The sequence below is a fragment of the Alosa pseudoharengus genome, unplaced genomic scaffold (assembly GCF_046254945.1).
Source record: "Alosa pseudoharengus isolate Yale_2024_CS ecotype anadromous, Long Island Sound unplaced genomic scaffold, YU_APseudo_1.1 YU_APseudo_1.1_scf_11, whole genome shotgun sequence".
Lineage (NCBI taxonomy): Eukaryota > Metazoa > Chordata > Actinopteri > Clupeiformes > Clupeidae > Alosa > Alosa pseudoharengus.
Genome location: NW_027468576.1, coordinates 423,344 through 436,898, shown reverse-complemented (window position 1 = coordinate 436,898; position 13,555 = coordinate 423,344). Strand labels below are relative to the sequence as shown.

General features: G+C 44.6%; 1 protein-coding gene and 1 long non-coding RNA gene across 6 annotated transcripts in view; both read left to right on the top strand.

Moving 5' to 3' along the window:
• LOC143116548 (inactive carboxypeptidase-like protein X2) overlaps positions 1-13,555 on the top strand; it is a 309,062-nt gene that overhangs the window by 62,047 nt on the left and 233,460 nt on the right. The gene's annotated exons all lie outside the window — the stretch shown is intronic.
• On the top strand, positions 10,683-13,003 carry LOC143116554 (uncharacterized). Of its 2 annotated transcripts, XR_012985840.1 has the most exons (3): positions 10,683-11,582; positions 11,806-12,153; positions 12,507-13,003. It is a non-coding gene; the product is annotated as an uncharacterized LOC143116554 (long non-coding RNA). The 2 variants fall into 2 exon arrangements; XR_012985839.1 differs by lacking the exon at positions 11,806-12,153.

Here is a 13,555-nt window from a genome sequence, read left to right as displayed (position 1 = left end):
TCACAGTTATATATACATACACAATGCTCTCACGTATCACCCAAGCAAATGCAGGAACAGATAATTAAAACTGCAACGTAAGAGTCTTTGTAAAAGATACATGCGCACAATGGCAGTTCGTGCAGACGACAGGGGCTCCGACGACAGCAGACTGCTCCGATGAAGAACGCAGCAACAGGTCCGGTCGAACGTCTCCTCGATGCAGCAACCCCAGCGTTCGGCTTCAGCTGAACAAACGACGGGTCAATCGGCACCAGTGTAACAGAGGTAGTTTTCCCTCTACCACGTTCTCTGCGTTGTGTTGTGTATAATGAGAGACGCCACAACCGACCTGGTCTTTGACTCTTTTACTGAAATATAGGACAAAACAAACACATCAGACAGGGAGCGAGCCAGTCGCATCACAGCTCCTCTGCCTTAGGACAGTAGCAAAAGAGTGCGCGCGGCAAGACTACGAGACACGCAGTTAACAGCGTCGCCACAAAAGTACATGTGAATAGACAATAACAGAAGTACATAAAACAAACATGGCATACCTGAAATATAGGACAAAACAAACACATCAGACAGGGAGCGAGCCAGTCGCATCACAGCTCCTGCCAATCAAACAGGTAAACCACATTTAAATGCATTCAGTCAATTCACCAGTATGAAGGTCTAGCTAACTAGTTAACGTCGCTACACCTGCAGCCACGTTAGCAGACTGTAGCATGTAGTACTAAAGTAATGTGCATTGTGTAACGAGCTAACATAAAAACAGTGATTAAACAAACATAACTCGTATATAAGGTGTGCAACATCAGAAAACAGTTCTATGTGAAAAATGCACCATACAAGTAACCATTAAAGCATAAATAAAAGATATGATGTATTGTCTGCAAGACTCCACATACCTCTGCCTTAGGACAGTAGCAAAAGAGGCAGAGGAGGGGGCTACATGAACACTTAAGGGGTCTTCAGCGTGGGAACCGACCCCTGCCACACCCAAGCCACACCCCCCTACAACCTACTGTACCTCAGAGGCGTGGGAAACTACAATAGAACTTGTAGAAACGGTGGGGGAATTCAGGGAAGCATAATTAACCCTGCTACAATACATGGATTTTCCGTACGTTCTAACGTCACGGAAACATGCGTGCGCAACTAAGAGGCAAAAGAGGAAAACTGCACCAATTCGAAATCACAATGGTTAGAGAATGTTCAATATGTTCAATATCCCTAACGGAATGCATGTCTTCGCCAAAAATGACAAAATAGCCTACGATCGTTATATTTATAATGCAAATAAACGGCAAACTCTGAAATATAGTCTGAAATGAGATGATATTATCATTGAGACAGCAGGGGTATACAAAAAAATGTGATTGTAGCTTACAGCAGCCGACTATAAGGTTAAGTTTATAATGTTGTGGACGGCCACCAAGCGTCTTCTGCCCCACGTCTGCGCGCACATCTAGTTTTGTTGGTAAACGGTAAAAAAATTGTTGGCAATACTAGTTTTCATACATGAGGTTACACTAAACAACGTCACAAACTGCTGCTGCGCTTATCCTCAAAGTGTTTTTCCCGATGCATATGTTGTAGGCCTATTCTAGCCTACTGTCAGGGACTGATGCGAGAAGCGGGTTCTGTGTTGCATGCATTTTTCCGACACTTGGCTGCAAGCTCCCCTCCCCCACCCCTTCTTTCACAAGCAGTGCAGCCAAAGATCCTTGATTACTAGCAAGATAGAGCAACGTAATTCGTTACTATGGGAGCAAAACGGGACAGTTCCGGTCTGCATAAGTGGGAGTGTCACCTTACATCACTAAATAAACGTTCTCTCTTAATAAGCAATAAGAACAGATAAACATAATTGTGTTCACAGTATTATTGTCTATAATCATGTATGATATCAATGAATCATTCTTTAGGACATGATGTGAATAATTTAATTAGTCATGTGAACTGAGCTAGCTAGCTAAGGGATATACAAGTGGATGGGAGTAGCTATGTCAATACAGCTATGCGCTAACAAGTGACTAGTAGTTGAAGGACTTAGTTTAAACTTAATATACTTGCAAATTCACATGTTGCAAATTCACTTGAGTATAAACTATCCACTTCAACTAATGTCAGTAATGTTATTCAGCTAGTTGTCATTTCAAAGAAATTACACTTCTCCGTTTAAAATGTTACCTTAGCTCATACCTGTCAACACTCCCGTTTTTCCCGAGTTCTCCCGTATTTCAAAGTCATCTCCCAGCACCCTCCCTTTTTGTTATTTCTCCCGGAAAACTCCCGTAATTTGCATGGCCATCAAACTTCTTTGTTAGTCTGACATCTCCCAGGTTGCCAGATTGTGTATGAACTACACCCTATACATACACGATCACTTACTTTCAATTTCAACCGTTTTGTCATACATACAGTCGGTTTGGAAACGACGTTCGGAAAGGTTACCGCCCCCCACGAGGGGGAAAGCATGCTAACCTCACACAATGGAAGTCAATGGGCGAACTCGCTAACAGTTAGACTTTATACATTCGTTTTACATTCGGGTGGAGTTCTGCTTGTTTCTGAAAACAATAATTTGAAGGAATTGTGTTTACTTAACTGCCCAGTGTATGCTAACAACTTAATTCACCCTCGATTCCCAATGTTGACAACAAATTTCTCTGGAAGCTATATATTTAATGGTAGCATCATTAGGTTGCTAACTGGCTAACTTTATATCGTCAGTGTAACATAACCAACTGGTACACATTACTTGTTAAAACTATTCCCACGGCCATTGTAGGGAATGTGCATTCATGTGAGAATAAATTCAGATGCAACTTACGAGTATGTGATGTTAAGGCAAAAGGGTTAGCCTGCTAAACCGAGCTACACAGTCTGGCCATTGAAAGCAGTTCTACAATGAGTACACTCGAGACAGTTCTGGCCGTTTAACTGGAAAATGAAGGAACTTAATGTTACCCTTAACCTCCTTGACACACAGATAACTCTCAGTTGAAACGTGTTTGTGCCGTTTAGTGATGTTTGCTAAAAGATTTAATATTTTTATAGGGGCTTTCTGTACTCAAGCTGGTGCCCCTCCATTAGATTACATGCAATCGAAACAAATGTTTTCACCCTCGGGGGCTTTTTTAGCCACGGTAACCACGGCAACTGGGGGCGGTAACCACAATTATGACTAGTTGCCGACTGTATGTATAGGCTAAAACCTGGCAACCCAAAACCCAAATAAGGAAGCGGGTGCCACTGCCGACTGCACAGCCTGAGTCTCGCAAGCAAGCGGGCTAGTTGAATAGCATAGGCTACTCCAGAACTAGCTGTTGTCAAATTGTTGGGAATTTAATTGATTAGCACATCACATAAACTGTTATTGAGTGTTGTTGATACACAATTGGCAACTTGGTTTTAAATACCTTAGTGTCCACCTTACTGAAGACTTAACATGGACTGTTAACACTCAATATGTTCTGAAGGAGTCCAGACAACGACTCTACTTCCTTCATCTAAGGAAATTTAAAGTTTCTACATCCATCATGAAGGCCTTCTACACTTCAGTGGTTGAGAGTGTTCTAACTGGTAGCATCATCACCTGGTATGGGAACTCCACAGTTAGAGATTGTAGTACTCTATAAGAACTCAACTCCCTGCTCTACAAGATATCTATTCCAGTAGAGTACTCCTAAGAGCCTAAACGATCCTGTAGGACTCTTCTCATCCTAACAATGGATTATTCCTACCGCTGAAATCAAGAAGACGCCTATGTAGTCACAAAGCCAGGACTGAGAGACTCAGGAGAAGTTTTTATCCATAACTCTGAACTCACACTATACTGCCTTTGCACACATTCACTCCTCAGCACTCTCAAACATTTCCCAACTCTGAACTCACACTATACTGACTTTGCACTCATTCACTCCTCAGCACTCATGACCACCCCCACCCCCCACACACACACACACCTACATGACTTTTAGGCGGATGGGAAAGCCATACACACAGAAAAAGTTGTCCCAGAGCTTCTTTGCTACCCGCTTAGCCGTCTGGTCTTGACAGGGGAACGTGTGAGCTAGCTTAGTGAAGTGGTCAGTGATGACCAAGACGTCCACGGACTTGTTGTTCCTGTCCTCTGCAGACCAGAAATCAATGCAGACGAGCTCCAGAGGGGCGGATGTTTTGTAAGTAAGTAAAGTAAGTAAATTTAATTTATAGAGCACATTTAAAACAGTTTCCACTAACCAAAGTGCTGCACAGAGGATATGGCTAAAAAATAGAAAATAAAAGCAAATCAGAACAAGCAAAATATAAAAGGCAAGCACAGAGAGAAGCAAGACAAATACAGAAATACAATAGACAAATAGACAGCCCTAAACAAATAAATAGCAACAGTACAGAAGACACTTGAATATGAAGGACAGCTAGGAAGCAGGGAAGGCCAAGGAGTAAAGGTGGGTCTTTAGTCGTGATTTAAAAGTGGTGATGGAGGGAGACAGTCTAACATCTGGGGGCAGACAATTCCACAGACGTGGGGCAAAAGCTCTATCGCCTCTTTGTTTGAGGCGGGTGCGGGCCACAGAGAGAAGACCCTTGTCGGCAGATCTAAGGGACCTGGATGCTGAGAGGGGACGGAGGAGGTCTGAAATATATGAGGGAGCCAACCCATGTAATGCCCTATAAACAATCAGAAGGACTTTGAAGTAGACCCTAAAGCTAATGGGGAGCCAGTGTAAGGAGGCCAGAACAGGGGTGATGTGTTGGTATTTCTTGGTGCCAGTAAGCATCCTAGCAGCTGCATTTTGTACCAATTGCAGACGAGAAAGTTGGGACTGGGGGAGACCAAGATAGAGGGAGTTGCAATAATCTAACCGCGATGTAACAAATGCATGAATTACTGTTTCTAAGTCCATGGGAGACAGAGAGGGTTTGAGATGGGAAATAATTCTCAGCTGTTTTGATGCTCTGCAGGGGAGCTCTGGCTGCTGGCTCAGGGGTTTTGCTGAGGACACATCTCACACAGTTTCTAACATGACTCCTAACATCTTTTTCCATGTCGTACCAGAAAAACCTCTGATGAGCAAGGGAGAGTGTGCGAGGTTGACCTTGGTGACCGGCCAAGTCATGCACGCCAGCCAATGCCTCAGCTTTCAGAGAGTTAGGCACAACATACTGGAACCTCTTGGTGTTGGTGAGGGGGTCTTTGGAAACACGGTAGAGAATGCCATCTCTGACCTGGAACCTTTGCCATTGCCGCAGCATTTTCAAGGCCAGGTGATTCTCTTGAGCACGTTTACGCCTTGACGGTCTCAGTTTCCGGTCAACATAGAAAATCACTCTGGAAATGGACGCACCCTGTAGCTGGCGGGCTCTCAGCTCATCCGTCGACCACGTGTGGAGTGTGTCTGGACCACAATTCCCCAAACTCGTCAGGTGGTCACCGAGGGAAATGGCCCGCTGTTGAGCCCCATGTTCCCAAACATCCAGCGTGTCCAAGGCAGCCGACACGTCATCACCTGGCATAGAAAGGGGTCGCTCCACACTGAGGTAAGAGTCAGTCATGGTCTGAGGATTACAAGTAAGGCAGAACATGTCCTGAACACAGCTGTTGTCCACTTCAGAGGCTCGTTGCAGCAGATCTAAGTAGGACTCGGACAAGAGCTGCTGGCTGACAGGCTTCACAAAGGGGTCACGACTCAGAGCATCAGCCACCACGTTTTTCGTCCCAGGAACATGTTTGATGTCAAAAGTGTACGGCGCCAGCTTTGAGACCCACCGCTGCTCACATGCATCTAACTTTGGCTTTGTCAGAATGTACGTGAGAGGGTTGTTGTCTGTCCAGATGGTGAAGGTGTGACCTTTGAGCCAGTGACTAAGCTTATCACACACGGCCCACTTAAGAGCCAAAAACTCAAGCCGATGTGCTGGATAATTGGCCTGGCTCCGACTGAGAGACTTACTGGCGAATGCTATAGGCCTGGCTTTGTCTTCACCCTCAGGAACCTGAGACAAAACAGCCCCCAAGCCATCAAGGGAAGCATCAGTGCACAGGATGAACGGTTTGCTGAAGTTCGGATGGGCTAGAACAACACTGGTCATTAGTGCCCCCTTGAGGTCCTCAAAAGCTTTAACACAGGCTGGAGTCCAATCACCCGGAGACAGCTCACGGTAGGTGCCAGGCCTCTGGAGCTTCCTGTCATGCCTACCCCTACGCTTCTGTCCAGCGGTCAGCGCAAACAGTGGCTTGGCGATAGAGGAACAGCCAGGGATAAAATGTTGGTAATACATCACCATTCCCAGGAAGGAGCGAACTCTCTTCTGAGAAGGTGTGCACCCGTCCGCCATCATTAGATCCTGTGTGGTGAAGCCTGAGATGACATCAACCTTCTCCTGATCAACAGACACACCAGCCACATTCACAACATGCCCTAAAAACTTAACAGACTTGGCCAAAAAGTGGCATTTCTTCTGGGAAAGCTTCAGGTTGTGTGCCCTTAACCTGGTGAATATAACCTCAAGACGCCACAGGGCTTCAGCCTCAGATGGAGCAAAGACTAGAAGATCATCCAAATAGCATAAAAGGGTGGAAAAGTTGAGGTCACCAAAAATGCTCAACATCATGCGCATGAATGAAGCTGGACTGTTACACAGACCTTGGGGGAGTCTATTATACTCGTAAAGTCCAAGCGGTGTTGTGAAGGCTGTGTACTTCTTGTCAGACTCATGGAGGGGAATGTTATAAAACCCAGATGTCAAATCCATGTTGCTGAACAATGCATTTCCACCTAGGGCAGCGAGACAGTCAGACTGGTGTGGCAAGGGATGTGCATCCTTCACAGTTTTTGCATTAAGCCAGCGGAAGTCTGTGCATAACCTGAGATCTCCATTCTTCTTTCAGACCATCACTAAAGGCGAGGCATATTCACTGATGGACTTTCTGATTATTCTCTTCTCCTCCATGTCACTCAGGACTTCTCTCAACTTGTGATAATGAGCAGGGGGAATACGGCGGTAAAATGGGCGATCGTCAGTGAGGTGGATGCGGTGTACAAAATCTTTTGCCTCTCCACAGTCAAGCTTGTCCTTGGAAAAGACGTCATGAAATCGGGAAAGCAGCTCAGCCAGCCTGGACTTCCACTCATTCAAAACCTCACACGCATCAATGTCAACATCTCCAAGGCCGCAGGCATCCAGACACTGCTTTGGAGACTGTAACGGTGTTGGAGTGTTTGTCATCGCGCTGGCCAGATATCACAAAAGTGGGCACCAGGAACTTTGATCCAGATACCTCAATCTCCAGCTCGTATATGCACTTAGGGCATGTGGAAAGCCCACCACAACCGATGAGAACGATATTGCTGGGAACTGGTTGTGGACAGGGGAGAACACCAGAAGTTCTTAACTGTGTTTCACCCTCCTCACTCAGCGTACATGACATGGATCCTGAATCCAACATGCCTTTCAATGAAACAAGGCCGCTGTCTACAACTGGAGTGTAAAAGAGGTCACTGGCGCCCTCAAGCCGCTGCGAATTGAGGTAAATGGCTGTAGTGTTGGCTGGCAAAAGAGTGCAACTATTTACATAAACAGATTCAAAGTCATTGTCACAGAGGGTTTCAGCAGAAGAGCCCATGATGCCCCTCGCACTACATGGGCTATCTAGTTTAACTGTGTGGCTGGGGCATGGCCAGCACCAACCTGATGTTGACGTGCTGTAGGACATCCACTCTTGACGTGCCCAGGCTGCAGACAGTGATGGCAAAGCCGGTCCATTTTGCAGTGGCTGAATGGGGAGTGCTGCAGTGTGCCACATACTCTGCATGGCAGGCGTGTCTCACTGTGACGGACCTGGCTCCGCTGAGTTGGCATGGTGCGTGGGGACACTGAGGCAGTGCACACCGAAAGTACTTTGTCCAAGATGTTCACCACATGAGACAGGCTTGGTTCAGCTGCTGGGGAACTGGGTGGCTGAGCAGACTCAGGCGTGACGGGGCCGCAGGACTGGGGCATCCAAGGGGCCATAGCTAAGGATTGTGGCTCACTATGCTGGACAGTGGACTGAGCTAGTGGACGCACACTGTCTGTGGACACTGGCAAAGGAGGCTGACGACCCACTCCCCCAATCCTCTTCAATTCACTCTGGCGCGCATCTAGCCTTTCCTGGATCTCTGACAGTGTCCACTAGGGCTGAACGATTTATTGCATTTGCGATAATATCGCGATATGATGAAACACGATTTTCAAACCGCAAAGGCTGCGATTACGCTTTGTAATATGTGACGTCACCAAAACGCATTTATTGCGCTTGCCAACGCGCCACCGACTCTTCAGTGTCAAGAAAGGTCTGATCAGTAGAGCTACTTTGGTTAAAAATAAACCTCTTCATTACCTTTTGCTCGAACCTGCCATGTCCCTGGTTCTAGTTCATAATTCCCCTGTGCTGCTACTCTGGCTGGTAACTCCGTTAAGTTGTCCAGCTGACGATTAAAACTCCACGACTGTTTAGGCTGCACAGCAGCCATTAACCTGTGCACTGGGGACTTTGTTTACTGGGGACTTTGAGTACAGTGACAGTGGGGGCATTTGCGATATCCAAGGGGGTTGGCCGCGCAAACATTTCATCTCACAGGTAATGAATTGATGCATAATGTTATCTGCAAGTAGTTGACACAGCTAACCATCAAAAACCCAGCTGTTCTAACATTAGCTTACCAGCTAAGGCTCTAGGCTACATACATGCTGCTAACTGCTGATAACTTTGCCTGTTTAAAAAGTTTTGTCTCCGCGATTGGCTTTGTTGTGATATGAACAAACTAGTTCATTTGCAGTAGATTGTTGCTGTAGATTGTTGCAGTAGTTAACACCGAGCGGAACGGCCATTCGGCCGCATTTATTTGCGCTGCAACAATCTACAGTAGTTTGTTCCGATTCACGTGCAAGTAGCCTACAGAGGAGAGGAGCGGGTCTGTGCGCGCGCGCGTGTGCGTGTATGGAGAGCACAGGACAAGGAGAAGCCGTGTCCGTGCCACTGCATGTAGACCTAACTGTTAACTAACAAAAGAAGATCATATCTACATGAAATAGAAACAAAATAGAAATATAAGAAGTATAAGAATCATTAAATGTTTACAAGGCTGGAAGTTCAACAAATATAGTCAAGTCAAGTCATATTTATTTATATAGCACATATAGGTCTACTAATGTGATTAAAATAGTTACATAAAAAATATTTCATTCATCAATGTTATTCAATGACCTAATGCCATCATAACATAGGCCTGGGCTCCAGGAAAGAACAGTTTATGTTTAACTTATCTAATTTTGTGTTGGTCATACTATAGAATAATATATTGCTTGTCTTTGTTGAATAAGACAGAAGATAAAGAGCTTAAAAATAATCGCATATCGCATCGCAATCGCAATATTGGTGAGAAAAATCACAATTAGATTTTTTTCCAAAATCGTTCACTCCTAGTGTCCACTGCTCTGCTGGCTTGAATGAGAGAGACACAGCAAGTTTGGGGTCCGGACAGTGAGATACAAACATCGCTGCTACCTCTGCTCCAGTATCACCCAAAACTCTCTGCTGCCGACGCAGGCACTCCTCTGCCACACCAATAGCCTTATTAAGACGAATCCAGTACTCCATAGCCGACTCACTGTGGCGTGGAACAGTGTTGTAAAAGTCTCTCATCGGCATGTTGGAATACGTCAGCTCACTAAAGTTCCTCTTTAAGATTTCGAACACGACAGATAAACCGCCACTAGAGGCCAATCCAGAGCTACACCGAAGGGAGACCCTCACCACATCCCTCGCCTTGCCTAGGAGACGACTCATGACAAAGTCAACCTTTTCCTGCTCTGTGCTGTCCAAGTGACGGAGATGGCTCATCACCACATCCTCCCACTCATCAACTGAAAACTTGTCTGTGTGGTCGCCTCTGAAAAAGGGAGGGAGTTTCGCGTCCGACTGGACAGTCACTTTAACTCTTGAGGCATCTGCCGCAGTCAGGGGTGGTGAAGAGTGGCTGGTGTGTGGCTGACTACTGGCCTGATGCAGCCTGTGTATACTGGCAGTGATGTTATCACTTATCTGCTTAGCTGAATCAGACATGATAATGCCCAGCGTATCTGCACTAATCACTTGTGTGTTGGGCACAGGGGCTGCACATGTAAGATGTGTTGATGCAGGGACTGCATGTGCTGCTAGTGTAGACATAGGGGCTGCATGTGCTGCTAGTGTAGACATAGGGGCTGCATGTAGCCACTGGGCCTCTAACCAAGTCCTCTAGTCCCACACTACTAACTGACTTCCCCCCACCAATATTGTGCACTCCCAAAGGGCAAGCTCTCCCAAAACCACCTGGACACAGCCTGTTCCTAAGCATACAGGGATCAATCGCATCTACTGACTCCCTATCAAGGCTATTACTTCGTCCTGCCATCTTACAGTATCAACAGACTTAAAATGCAATGTCCTTGCAAGCCCAGAACCAGAAGCGAAAAACTTTACAATCACTATCCTGGCTCAGTACCCTATAAACAAAACACTGCTGAGCTTTTAGTGTTAAACTTAAAATGTCACTAGAATTAAACTTATATAGATCCAAATTGTAACAGTATTAAAAGTCACATTAATGGCAATAGCATTAAATGAGAAAAAGGCTCTAGTCACTATCCAGCATAACAGAACATATCCTATGCACTTTACTGAGTACCTCTGTCTCACACGTACACACATACTGTAGAACGGCCCCCTGCGTGAAGCTGCTATCCCGGCGATCAAGCAGGCGTTGATCTAGCTGTCACAGAGTCACGGCACCAAGTGTAACCGGTGGTAATTGGCTCTGCGTTGTGATTGGTTGAAGTGGTGGTATAAAAATGGTGACGCCGACACAGCTGTTCCTTTCGTTCTTTTACTCTCTGGAAACCAACATACAGTACATTGCTGGGTGTTAATATTTCCTTCCCCAACTCCTCTTCCCCAGGGTGACAGAAACAGGGCAGGTAACTCAATTACACACAAACCACAAATCAACAAACCAATCGAAATTAATGACACACCTAGAAACCAACATACAGTACACTGCTGGGTGTTCATATTGCCTTCCCCAACTCCTATAAAAAGCAACAAAGAAAACTAGAAATGCAATTCCAAGGAATTACCAGTGCATGACAATGCTAAAGTTGTGATGTAAAATATCATGTATAGTTAAAGGAGACATATTATACCTCTTTTTAAACAAGTTAGAATAGGTCTATGGGCTATACAAAACATGTTCATAAAGTTTTTTGCACAAAATCAATCTCACATAAAGAGATCTCTGCAGCCTAATTCTTGCCAGCTTCAGTCCCTTTCAGAATGAGCCGTTTAAGGACTCTATCACTTTTATGCAAATAAGCTACTGCTGACCACGCCCCACCTGTCAGATGTTTACGCTGTTCGTGAAAACCTCCACTGCTTGGGTGAAAATGACAGAATACAGAGGCGCACTCTAGCCCAACATTTTCGACCCAGAGTCGGACCTAGATCAAGATGAAGAGGAGCCACCTGCAGAAACACCTTCACGAATGCTGCAAGCAGTTTCTAAATGGTTTGTTAACTTTTTAAATCAATGTATTTGCTATCTCTCCTACGTGCCAAATTAGTCTTGGCTATTAGCCTTCACCCTGTTACGAAGTAAACGTAATGTAATTTTTCGTGACAAAGCCAGTCTTTTTACAATATTTAACATTTGCTTGTATTTGAAACTTCACTAGATTCACAGCACTTGATTAGCTTTTATTATTATTATTATTATTTTAATTATTATATAGGTGTGCTTGTGGAAATTGTTGGGCAGTGCCAACTGAGGCAGAGTATATGCTGCCTGGAAATTACACAGGTAACTTTTCTAAAATACAGAAAGGCCTGCAAATATCTTACCGTGTTACTAACTTATTTATAAATGAGCTAGCGAGTATGCTGCCATATTACTCACTCATTTACGAATAATGCTAGGGACTGTGCTAGCATAGCACTCACCTTACCATACCATTATAGATCACACGACGTCTGCAGCAGACGGGTTTATACCCGGTGTGCCTGAATGTTTATTCTCTTCAGAACGCACTGAACATATACAGAGCTGACCGTGGGGCCTTACGGCTATGGGGAATAGAGCAGTTACTTATTAGTTTTTCCCAGTGTTTATGAGAAGTGACAGGCTACCGTTTTTATCAGCAAAAGCAGATGTTAGTCTTACTAATGTTCATAGGTCACTAATGGCCTTACACACCAACACATGCCCCAATTGTTGTTTTCTTTCTTTTTATGTATGGCTATTGTCTGCAAATTCAGCAGGTATCAAACATACACTCATGACACATTTAAATATAAATAAAATTACAATATATTTATTACACAAAACAGAAATAAAACATGACATATGCAATATGACAATTGCACTTTGCACTTTTGACAGAACTGACAGATTATGTAACCTGCTAACTACTGCAATGTTTTTTGTTTTTTTTAGTCGTTACAGATAGCTTGCCTACAGGAGCTTTGTCAGTTGGTGTTGGGGATTCCTTGGATGCAGAATAAGGGTCGTCATCCCGTCATGTGTGGTCCTGCGTGTTCGTCGGGAGTTTCCTGACAGCCAAGGACAAGACGTGGGCTTCAAACTGCCTCCCCTGGATTGAAGTGAGACACATACTGTAGTTGGCGATCACCTCCTCCTCCTTCTCTGGGTGCTCAAACTCTGAGGACAGGTCCGGAGGAATGCTTATTTTCAGGAGTTCCTCCCTGTATGCTTCTTGGTCCACAAAGACCTCGCCCATGATGAAGCCCATCAAGTGTTCCACATACCCTGTGCAATATTTCACAAACACTTCTGTAACTATGTACATAGTTTGTAAAGTATTTCATTGTACATTTATTTATTGTTTTGTTCATTGTAAAGACACCATAGTGCAATAGCATGCAAAATGAACAGATCTTTTATTGTTGATAAATAAAAAATTATGTAACTTACGGAATGTTGTCTCGGTTTTGATGGGTTTCACCCTGCACTCTCCCTGTACTTTGGGAAATGCATCCTGTAGAGAGGGTCCCCAGAGGATAAGGTGGCCTGGTCTCGTGCAGCATCCTCATTGTAATGCAGAGCAGCCAGGTAGAGTCTTGCGCAGTAAAGAGAAAACCAAACATGAAAATAATGGCATGCACATAATATGCACGTTTACTTTGAGCTAAAAACTGAGGCTACAACTTCTTGCACTGTCAGTACTATATCTCGCTTTATTTACAACAGAAAACATTAGCCTAGACCCTAGACCAAGAGCTTACTGGCCACCTTCATTGTAGATAACATGACCATATCTAACTCCTTATCAGTAAGGACAAAACGACTACAAATTGTGACAAACCCTTGCAGCTTAAATGAAATAGAGCTATAGGGGAAATGTGCAAACACTGGATAACGTTATAAAGTGAGGCTACAAGCTAACATTAGCTTATACTAAGGGCTTTTAGCTGTTGGTCGCCTCAATTGTGGATAACATGACAATATTTAATGGAGGTCTAGCG